General features: G+C 40.3%; 1 non-coding gene across 1 annotated transcript; it reads left to right on the forward strand.

The window, feature by feature from the left end:
• Positions 1 to 1,995: 1,995 nt before the first annotated feature.
• On the forward strand, positions 1,996 to 2,068 carry trnav-uac. Its single transcript has one exon. It is a non-coding gene; the product is annotated as a tRNA-Val (tRNA).
• The last annotated feature ends 8,286 nt before the right edge of the window (positions 2,069 to 10,354 follow it).

A 10,354-nucleotide genomic window follows, 5' to 3' on the forward strand; every position in this document is an offset into this window, starting at 1 on the left:
GTATACATATATGCATCTGTTCCCGTATATTCAAAATTAATTTGAGTAAGTCAACAACCATAAAAAGAGCTCCTTGCTCCATACCTACAGATGGAGCCTAGAGTATAGCAGATGTCTTAGCATCGGTGATCAGTCTCCTTCCCTTTACTATCTCACCAGCATTACCCCTGCTCCATGTCTGCGGGGGCCACCAGTGCACCAGAAACCAACATTTAGGAATCACTCCTAGGAAAACACTCATTAAACTGAGTGTATGGAGTAAGTACTTGATGTTACACTGTGGTTACAAAAAGTTGGTTGCTGATGAGTCGATATTAAACATTTATATGACCTTTTCCTATTAAGATATTTCGTTTTGAGTTTTTTCCAGAGAGAACAGAGCGACCGTGAGTCATGTTACCCCACACACAGCAGAGTACCTGGTTGAGGTGTGAGTGGGGCCAGTAAATCTGCTTTTTATTGAGGGAAGAGACACAAATAAGTAGAAAACGAGAATAAGTAATGTGTGCGGTGAGGCCAAAGGAAGCCAAAGCAAAAAACAGCCCCTAAGTGATAGAGCAAAGTGAGAGAGTCCCACAACAATGTCTGTAACCCAATGTGGTTTGTCTCATACAACGTAGAGAAAATAGGTACAGATAAATACCTAATTAATATGGTCATTTGAATTGTAGGAGGTTGCCGGGTGAGACTGGAGCAAAGCCCATTCCACCATTAAAGGTTTCAGAGGTTAATCTAAAGACTACTACGTAAACTACTGCTTTTCAGACTCTAACCCAATAATTGTTTTAGGTTTTCACTGTTTCAATAGGAAAAAAGTCATTTGGAAACAATGGTTTCATTAGACATTGGAGAGCCTGGCAACTTCTGCCGGGGAAGCCCCAAGCCAAGGTTTCATAGTGTAGTGGTTATTGCATCTGCTTTACACACAGGAGGTCCTGGGTTCACTCTTTGTTGTGACCAACCAATCAAAGTCAACAAAAAAAAATCTATGTTCATTGTGCTGGCAAAATGCATATAACATGATCCAATAACATTCACTGGGGGGTCATTTATCAACACTGGGCAGTAACCCATGGCAACCAATCAAATGGCTACATTCATTGTTCTACCTGCAGCCAGCTTTAAAAAGCTAATCACTGATTGGTTGCTATAGGTAACGGCCCATGGGCAAATTTGGCGAGTGTTGTTAAAGGATAAGTAAACCTTTAAAATAAGTGAATGTAAAATTGATGAGGGTGTTATTCTTAGCACTTTTGCAATGTACATTCATTATTTATTTTGTTTTTATTCCAAGATATTAAGGGATACATGTACTGTTAATATGAATGAATTTTGTTACAACAGCGCCACCTGCTGGTCAGTTTCCCACCAGTCTGACCACCAAGTAGTCAAGGAAGTTGTCAGGAGAAAGAAAGAGGCTGCTCTGATGTTCTTCTGCTTAGGAATAAAATTAGAAACCTTTCTCACATCTTTCCTAAGCAGAAGAACATCAGAGCAGCCTCTTTCTTTCTCCTGACAACTTCCTTGACTACTTGGTGGTCAAACTGGTGGGAAACTGACCAGCAGGTGGCGCTGTTGTAACAAAATTCATTCATATTAAAAGCACATGTATCCCTTAATATCTTGGAATTAAAGAAAAATAAATAATGAATGTACATTGCAAAAGTCCTTAGAATAACACCCTCATCAATTTAACATTCACTTACTTAGCCCCACTGACTCTGCCCCATGGCAACTTATCCATCCTTGTATTTGGTACTGATCAAACAACCAATGGAAAATAATCCAGATATGACACGTCTGTTGAGTATGGACAAGATTAGCACGTTGATGCAGTCCATGGATGAAAGCTCTGCTACATCTTGGAAGAAAAGGGTGAACATTAAGTAGAGAAATTGTTGCTGTTTTTGCAGGAAAAAGTAAATTGAAAACAATGGTTTAATTAGAGATTGGAAAGTGAAAAAGCCAACCACTACTCACAGGTCTCCATGCAAGGGTTTCATAGTGTAGTGGTTATCATGTCTGCTTTACACGCAGAAGGTCCTGGGTTCAATCCCCAGTGAAACCAAGCTTTAGTGGAAGCTTTTCTCAAAGTCAGCAATAAAAAAAAAAAAAGGCCCAGAGATAGAAAGTTGCTAAAAGCATAAAACTGAAAGGTGCATCACATGGACAACTTTAACCTTGTCATTAATCAGACTTAAGGTGTTCAAAGAAAACTGTACTTTGCCATGAGATGTCTGGTAAGATATATATAAATTAAGATAACCACTATTGCGTCTATTTCATCTATTGTGGTGGCTTTCCTACAGCTTAGACGAAAAAGGTTGAAAATTGAGTAGTAATTTGTTCATTTTTATTTTTTTGTTTTAGTTTTCACTGTTTGCATTGGAAAAAGTAACTTACATAGAGATTGAAAAGTCCGAAGCCTGGTTGTCAATGCATGCTAAGGTTTCATAGTGTCGTGGTTACACGCAGAAGGTCCTGGGTTCAATCCCCAATAAAACCAGAGCTTACTGGTGGCTTTTCCCTAAGTCAGCAATGAAGAAAATTGCCCAGATATAGGAAAGTTGCAACAAAACTGAGAGGTGCCTCACGTGCAATTGTTTAGTTTTCACTGCTTGGATTGAAATAAGTAAATCCTGGAAAACACTTCTTGCACATTCTCCAAGGTGAGTTTTCATAGTGTTGTGGTTTTCAAGTTTGCTTTGCACACAGAAGGTCCCGGGTTCAATCCCCAGGGAAACCAAAATTTAATGGTGGCTTTTCTCAAAGTCAGCAATGAAGAAAAAGGCCCAGAGATAGAAAGTTGCACAAAACTGAAAGGTGCATCACATGGACAACTTTATCCTTGTCATTAATCAGGCTTAAGGTAATTAGAGAAAACGATACTTTGCCATGAGATATCTGGTGAAATATATATAAATTAATCTAACCGCTATGAACTGTTTGCTTCAAAACATCAATTGAGCATAAACAGTTGATGCAGATTTTGCTTGATGTTTCTCCTACAATTTAGGGTAAAATGGTGAAAATAACAAGCAAATTGTCAATTTTTAATTGCTGATAGTGTTCACTCTGGTTCTGACCCATACTAATGGTTCTGACCCATACTCCTGGTTTTGACCCATACTCCTGGTTCTAATCCATACTCCTGTCTCTGACCCATACTCCTGGTTCTGACCCATACTCCTGGTTTTGACCCATACTCCTGGTTCTGATCCCTACTCTTGTCTCTGACCCATACTCCTGGTTCTGACCCATACTCCTGGTTTTGACCCATACTCCTGGTTCTGATCCCTACTCTTGTCTCTGACCCATACTCCTGGTTCTGATCCCTACTCCTGTCTCTGACTCATACTCCTGGTTCTGAACCATACTCCTGGTTCTGACTCATACTCCTGGTTCTGACCCATACTCCTGGTTTTGACACAGGGCTGGTGTTTCCCGTGCTACTAGTAGCACACAGCTATTAACACCCTTCGAGGCATCTGGGGTAGATATGGAGGTCAGCGAGTGGTCTCTGAAACATTTCAGCTCCATTTGTAATGATTGTTTCCAACAAAATGCTCATTAGTGGACTAAAGTGTTCTAGCCAGACCCCATTTTTTGGATTTGGGGAAACCTATCTTCCAGTTTCACAAATTGTAAGTTTCCCAATGAAACCCATTTGTATCTGGAAGTACTTGCAAGCCTACAGTCCCCTGTCTGTCACCTGCACAGAATACATTGATCAAACCTTTCATTCAATTCAAGCCAATTACTCTTGCTTCAAGAATAACTATCACAACTGTACTGTTGATAACTAAACTCTGCCTGTCAGGTAGTATCCTGCTAGTAACTTGGTAGCTAAGAGTTAAGGGAGCAAAGCTGTAGGGCACCATTTGCTTTGTATTAACCCATTGGTAACACAAAGCTCCAGTAGCAAATTTCACAATAAAGTGAACTCAACTGAAACTTTGCCTCACATTTCATGTTTGTCCTCAAAAATCATATTGAGAAATGTGTTCAGCTTTTTGGTGGCAAAAAACAGACTTTTTCAGGTCACAAAAGTCCCTGTTATTCGAGTGCAGGGCGAGGACTCCCTCCAGAGGATTTACATTGTACTGCAGTTTAATACCCAACACTTTTATTCTAAGTAATTAGTTGTCTTTATAGGGGTGATTAGTTGATAACTGGGGGTCTTGCAAAGCAGCATTTTGAGTAGTGAAGTGTGGGGTAGAGCATGCGGCAATTCATATACACACACAAAAGACAGATATTCCCCTGTACTAAGCACAATTCAGCAGGAACAGTCCCCTAAGTTTGCTCATAGTCTGTACAGAGAGATCCCATAAAACTATGGCACATAGGTATTCCCTGTACTAAGCACAATTCAGCAGGAACAGTCCCCTAAGTTTGCTCATAGTCTGTACAGAGAGATCCCATAAAACTATGGCAGCATAAGTATTCCCTGTACTAAGCAAAATTCAGCAGGAACAGCCCCCTAAGTTTGCTCATAGTCTGTACAGAGAGATCGCATAAAACTATGGCAGCATAAGTATTCCCTCTACTAAGCACAATTCAGCAGGAACAGCCCCCTAAGTTTGCTCATAGTCTGTACAGAGAGATCCCATAAAACTATGGCAGCATAGGTATTCCCTGTACTAAGCACAATTCAGCAGGAACAGTCCCCTAAGTTTGCTCATAGTCTGTACAGAGAGATCCCATAAAACTATGGCAGCATAAGTATTCCCTCTACTAAGCACAATTCAGCAGGAACAGCCCCCTAAGTTTGCTCATAGTCTGTACAGAGAGATCCCATAAAACTATGGCAGCATAGGTATTCCTCTGTACTAAGCACAATTCAGCAGGAACAGTCCCTAAGTTTGCTCATAGTCTGTACAGAGAGATACCATTAAACTATAGCAGCATAGGTATTCCCTGTACTAAGCACAATTCAGCAGGAACAGCCCCCTAAGTTTGCTCATAGTCTGTACAGAGAGATCCCATAAATCTATGGCAGCATAGGTATTCCCTGTACTAAGCACAATTCAGCAGGAACAGTCCCCTAAGTTTGCTCATAGACTGTACAGAGAGATCCCATAAAACTATGGCAGCATAAGTATTCCCTCTACTAAGCACAATTCAGCAGGAACAGCCCCCTAAGTTTGCTCATAGTCTGTACAGAGAGTTCCCATAAAACTATGGCAGCATAGGTATTCCCCTGTACGAAGCACAATTCAGCAGGAACAGTCCCCTAAGTTTGCTCATAGTCTGTACAGAGAGATCCCATAAAACTATGGCAGCATAAGTATTCCCTGTACTAAGCACAATTCAGCAGGAACAGCCCCCTAAGTTTGCTCATAGTCTGTACAGAGAGATCGCATAAAACTATGGCAGCATAAGTATTCCCTCTACTAAGCACAATTCAGCAGGAACAGCCCCCTAAGTTTGCTCAAAGTCTGTACAGAGAGATCCCATAAAACTATGGCAGCATAAGTATTCCCTCTACTAAGCACAATTCAGCAGGAACAGCCCCCTAAGTTTGCTCAAAGTCTGTACAGAGAGATCCCATAAAACTATGGCAGCATAAGTATTCCCTCTACTAAGCACAATTCAGCAGGAACAGCCCCCTAAGTTTGCTCAAAGTCTGTACAGAGAGATCGCATAAAACTATGGCAGCATAAGTATTCCCTCTACTAAGCACAATTCAGCAGGAACAGCCCCCTAAGTTTGCTCAAAGTCTGTACAGAGAGATCGCATAAAACTATGGCAGCATAAGTATTCCCTCTACTAAGCACAATTCAGCAGGAACAGCCCCCTAAATTTGCTCATAGTCTGTACAGAGAGATCCCATAAAACTATGGCAGCATAGGTATTCCCCTGTACGAAGCACAATTCAGCAGGAACAGTCCCTAAGTTTGCTCATAGTCTGTACAGAGAGATCCCATAAAACTATGGCAGCATAAGTATTCCCTCTACTAAGCACAATTCAGCAGGAACAGCCCCCTAAGTTTGCTCATAGTCTGTACAGAGAGATCCCATAAAACTATGACACATAGGTATTCCCTGTACTAAGCACAATTCAGCAGGAACAGTCCCTAAGTTTGCTCATAGTCTGTACAGAGAGATCCCATAAAACTATGGCAGCATAGGTATTCCCCTGTACTAAGCACAATTCAGCAGGAACAGTCCCCTAAGTTTGCTCATAGTCTGTACAGAGAGATCCCATAAAACTATGGCAGCATAGGTATTCCCTGTACTAAGCACAATTCAGCAGGAACAGCCCCCTAAGTTTGCTCATAGTCTGTACAGAGAGATCACATAAAACTATATCAGCATAGGTATTCCCCTGTACTAAGCACAATTCAGCAGGAACAGCCCCGTAAGTTTGCTCATAGTCTGTACAGAGAGATCCCATAAAACTATGGCAGCATAGGTATTCCCTGTACTAAGCACAATTCAGCAGGAACAGTCCCCTAAGTTTGCTCATAGTCTCTACAGAGAGATCCCATAAAACTATGGCAGCATAGGTATTATTTTATTCCCTTGCTTATAAAGTTTATCTGAGACAAACAAATGTATTTTTCACTATTTACTGTCTCTGTGTGTTTTCATTCTGCTCATTAGATAAATAAAACGTCTTTAATTGATACATAAGAGAATCCCCTCCCTGTGGCTTTTTTATCTGCTCACAACTGAAGATCAGAAGGAACATTCATGAAGTGGTCAGCAACTGAAAGGGCGTGGGGCTTCCCACAATTCACTATGATTACTCGGATTACTCAAAAAAATGAAAAATTATTTGACACATTTTGTTTAAAGGAGAAGTTCACCTTTAAAAGCTTTTAGTGGGTTATGCAATAAAGGTTGGACAGTTTGCTCCAGGTTTTTGACCCAAAGTAACCGTTCGGATGTTTGTTTTTTCAGATATCGACTAGTAGATGCTGCCTGCTGATTGGTTGCTGTTTGATACTAGACCTCGTACAAAGTTTTTTTTACTCTTAGTTTGATTTGATTGTCCAGTATAAATATAGTTGCTGGGGTCAGTGACCCCAAAAACCAGAGAGCATTTTACGTTTCGGGCTAACCTGCCTAAATTGCCTACAGCAAGGAAGAATAGAAAAGCAAGCGTTAGAAAAAACATTTTCAAAAATCAAGTATTTTCCTTCCTATTCTGCCTTTTTTAACTAAAATTTAAAATGCTTTGTGATTGTTGGGGGTCAATGACTCCAGCAACCAATGAAAGGGTAGCCTCATCTTTAAGTTAACTTCTAGTATGTTATAGAATGGCCACTTATAACCAACTTTTCAGTTGGTCTTCATTTTCTTGTAATTATTAGCTCTTTCCAGCTTTTAAATGGGAGTAAGTGACCCCATATAAAAAAAAAAAAAACAAATACTCTGTAAGGCTAAAAATTAGGGATGCACCGAATCCACTATTTTGGATTTGGCCGTACCCCCGAATCCCTTGCAAAAGATTCGGCCGAATACCGAACTGAAACCGAATCCTAATTTGCATATGCAAATTAGGGATGCAAAGGGGAAAATATTTTTTACTTCCTTGTTTTTTTGACAAAAAGGCATGCGAATTAGGATTTGGACTTGGTTTGGCCGGGCAGAAGGATTCGGCCGAATCCTGCTGAAATATGCTGAATCCTGGCCAAATCCCGAACTGAATCCTGGATTCAGTGCATCCCTACTAAAAATGTATTGTTATTGCTACTTTTTACTACTAATCTTTCTGTGCAGGCCTCTCCTATTCATTTTCCAGTCTCTTATTCACACCAATGCATGGTTGTTAGGGTAGTTAGACCCTAGCAACCAGAATGCTGAAATTGCAAACTGGAGAGCTGCTGAATCAAAAGCTAAATAACTCAAAAACCACAAATAATAAAAAATGTAAACCAATTGCAAATTGTCTCAGAATATCCCTCTCTACCTCATTTATATACTACTAACCTCTGACTTTCAAGCTACTGTCAGGTTGTTATGGTACCTGGGAGCCTAGCAACTGGTTAAAATTCCACAGAACAATAAGTAAAAATATGCAAAAAGAAATCATAGAAAAGACCAGTTGTCTTAGAATGTTTTTAGCTCCATCAAAGTTGTCCAACTGGAGGCCCTTGAGACAGATGTGGCCCTGTAAGAGATTTTTAGGGCCCCTGGACAAATTAGAAGTCCGCATTGGCAAGTGCCACTTGTGTAGAGGATTTATCACTTGAAGTAGGTGAAATATTACATTTCCAATCAATAAAAATCCCAGGGCAAAAGGTTAATGCAAGACTTACAGTAGGAAATATTTCATTTATTATCTAATAAGACGGGAATTATTGCAAAACAAAATAAATGTTCCACTTGCTTTTCACTCATTGCGACACTTGTCCCCCCCTCGAGAGTGGCCCCTTCTCATAAACATCCCCAGATCTAATGCTAATTCTTAAATTTAACGGCAACATTTGAGGTTTTGACTTTTTTTGAATGGGACTTCCTACTGCGAAACAGAACTTTCTGTTCAACTTCCTTATTGAAAAGGAGCAGAGAAGAATCACATCCCGTCATGATCGACCAAAACCTCAGATGTTCTCCCTGAGGAACTTACTTCAGCAAATTAACAAACAAAAAAAGGCACCTCGACGTGTCGGGAAACAATAAATCAAACTGAAGCAACTTTAACTCCTTCACTGGCCCCTGTGTAATATTAACTGAACCTCCAACAAAGTACAGAATACAGTCATAATCAATCCCTACTGTAAAATCTATAATCAGTTGTGCTCCCATTGTACCAATTAATGAAAGAGGTTCACTCATGTATTATAAGGGATAATGTACCCCCTACTGTAAATGATAAGGATATTAGAAGTCACTGAGGGGTTGTTCTGTGACCATATAAAGGCACAAGGCTGCAGGCTGAGTTATACAGGGAACTCTGAGTATCACTCATGTATTATAAGGGATAATGTACCCCCTACTGTAAATGATAAGGATATTAGAAGTCACTGAGGGGTTGTTCTGTGACCATATAAAGGCACAAGGCTGCAGGCTGAGTTATACAGGGAACTCTGAGTATCACTCATGTATTATAAGGGATAATGTACCCCCTACTGTAAATGATAAGGATATTAGAAGTCACTGAGGGGTTGTTCTGTGACCATATAAAGGCACAAGGCTGCAGGCTGAGTTATACAGGGAACTCTGAGTATCACTCATGTATTATAAGGGATAATGTACCCCCTACTGTAAATGATAAGGATATTAGAAGTCACTGAGGGGTTGTTCTATCACCATGTAAAGGCACAAGGCTGCAGGCTGAGTTATACAGGGAACTCTGAGTATCACTCATGTATTATAAGGGATAATGTACCCCCTACTGTAAATGATAAGGATATTAGAAGTCACTGAGGGGTTGTTCTGTGACCATATAAAGGCACAAGGCTGCAGGCTGAGTTATACAGGGAACTCTGAGTATCACTCATGTATTATAAGGGATAATGTACCCCCTACTGTAAATGATAAGGATATTAGAAGTCACTGAGGGGTTGTTCTGTGACCATATAAAGGCACAAGGCTGCAGGCTGAGTTATACAGGGAACTCTGAGTATCACTCATGTATTGAACATTCGGCGGACGCGAACGGTCGAAGTTCGCGCGAACAAGTTCGCCGGCGAACAGTTCCCTACATCCCTAAAAGCCAGTCCTCCCAAACCACCCTTCCATCAATTCCCAGAGTGATTCTGCCTACCTACGTAGGGAGCACGGTTCCCTCCCTGGTTTGGGAGGACTGGCTTTGGCAATGACCAGTTACTGACGCTTGGTCACTAAAAGGCATATTTTCACTCTGGCTAAAAGGAAAAGCCGTTTTTTGGTGGTCTTTTGGGTTTAATTTTTAACAACCAGAATATTGTTATACATAGATAATAGCAAAGATAAACTTATATATGCCTCATTACTGAATATATTTGTAGAGACAGTGGCTGATTGGATATCAGTGCACTAATATCCCACTTGTCCATCCTATGTGGTTTTAAGTTATGTGTATTTTTATGGACATTGTCCAGCCTCATTGTGGGTGATCCCCAATGATGTGTTTGTATAGCGTGTTCTTTTAATGAGATTAATAAAAGTTGAGTTTTAATTAATGAATTACCTCAGCACCTGAACTAGTTAACTGGAGGAATACAGGGGGGACACGGCAGTTATTGTGCGTTCCACCATGCTTTTCCTCAATAGATATATATGATAGTTACAATTGTTTCAATTTAACTTGCGGGTGCATTGTTACTTTGTTTCACTTTCTGTTACTCCGATAGTTAGTATCACTCATGTATTATAAGGGATAATGTACCCCCTACTGTAAATGATAAGGATATTAGAA

The sequence above is a fragment of the Xenopus laevis genome, chromosome 6S (genome assembly GCF_017654675.1).
Source record: "Xenopus laevis strain J_2021 chromosome 6S, Xenopus_laevis_v10.1, whole genome shotgun sequence".
Lineage (NCBI taxonomy): Eukaryota > Metazoa > Chordata > Amphibia > Anura > Pipidae > Xenopus > Xenopus laevis.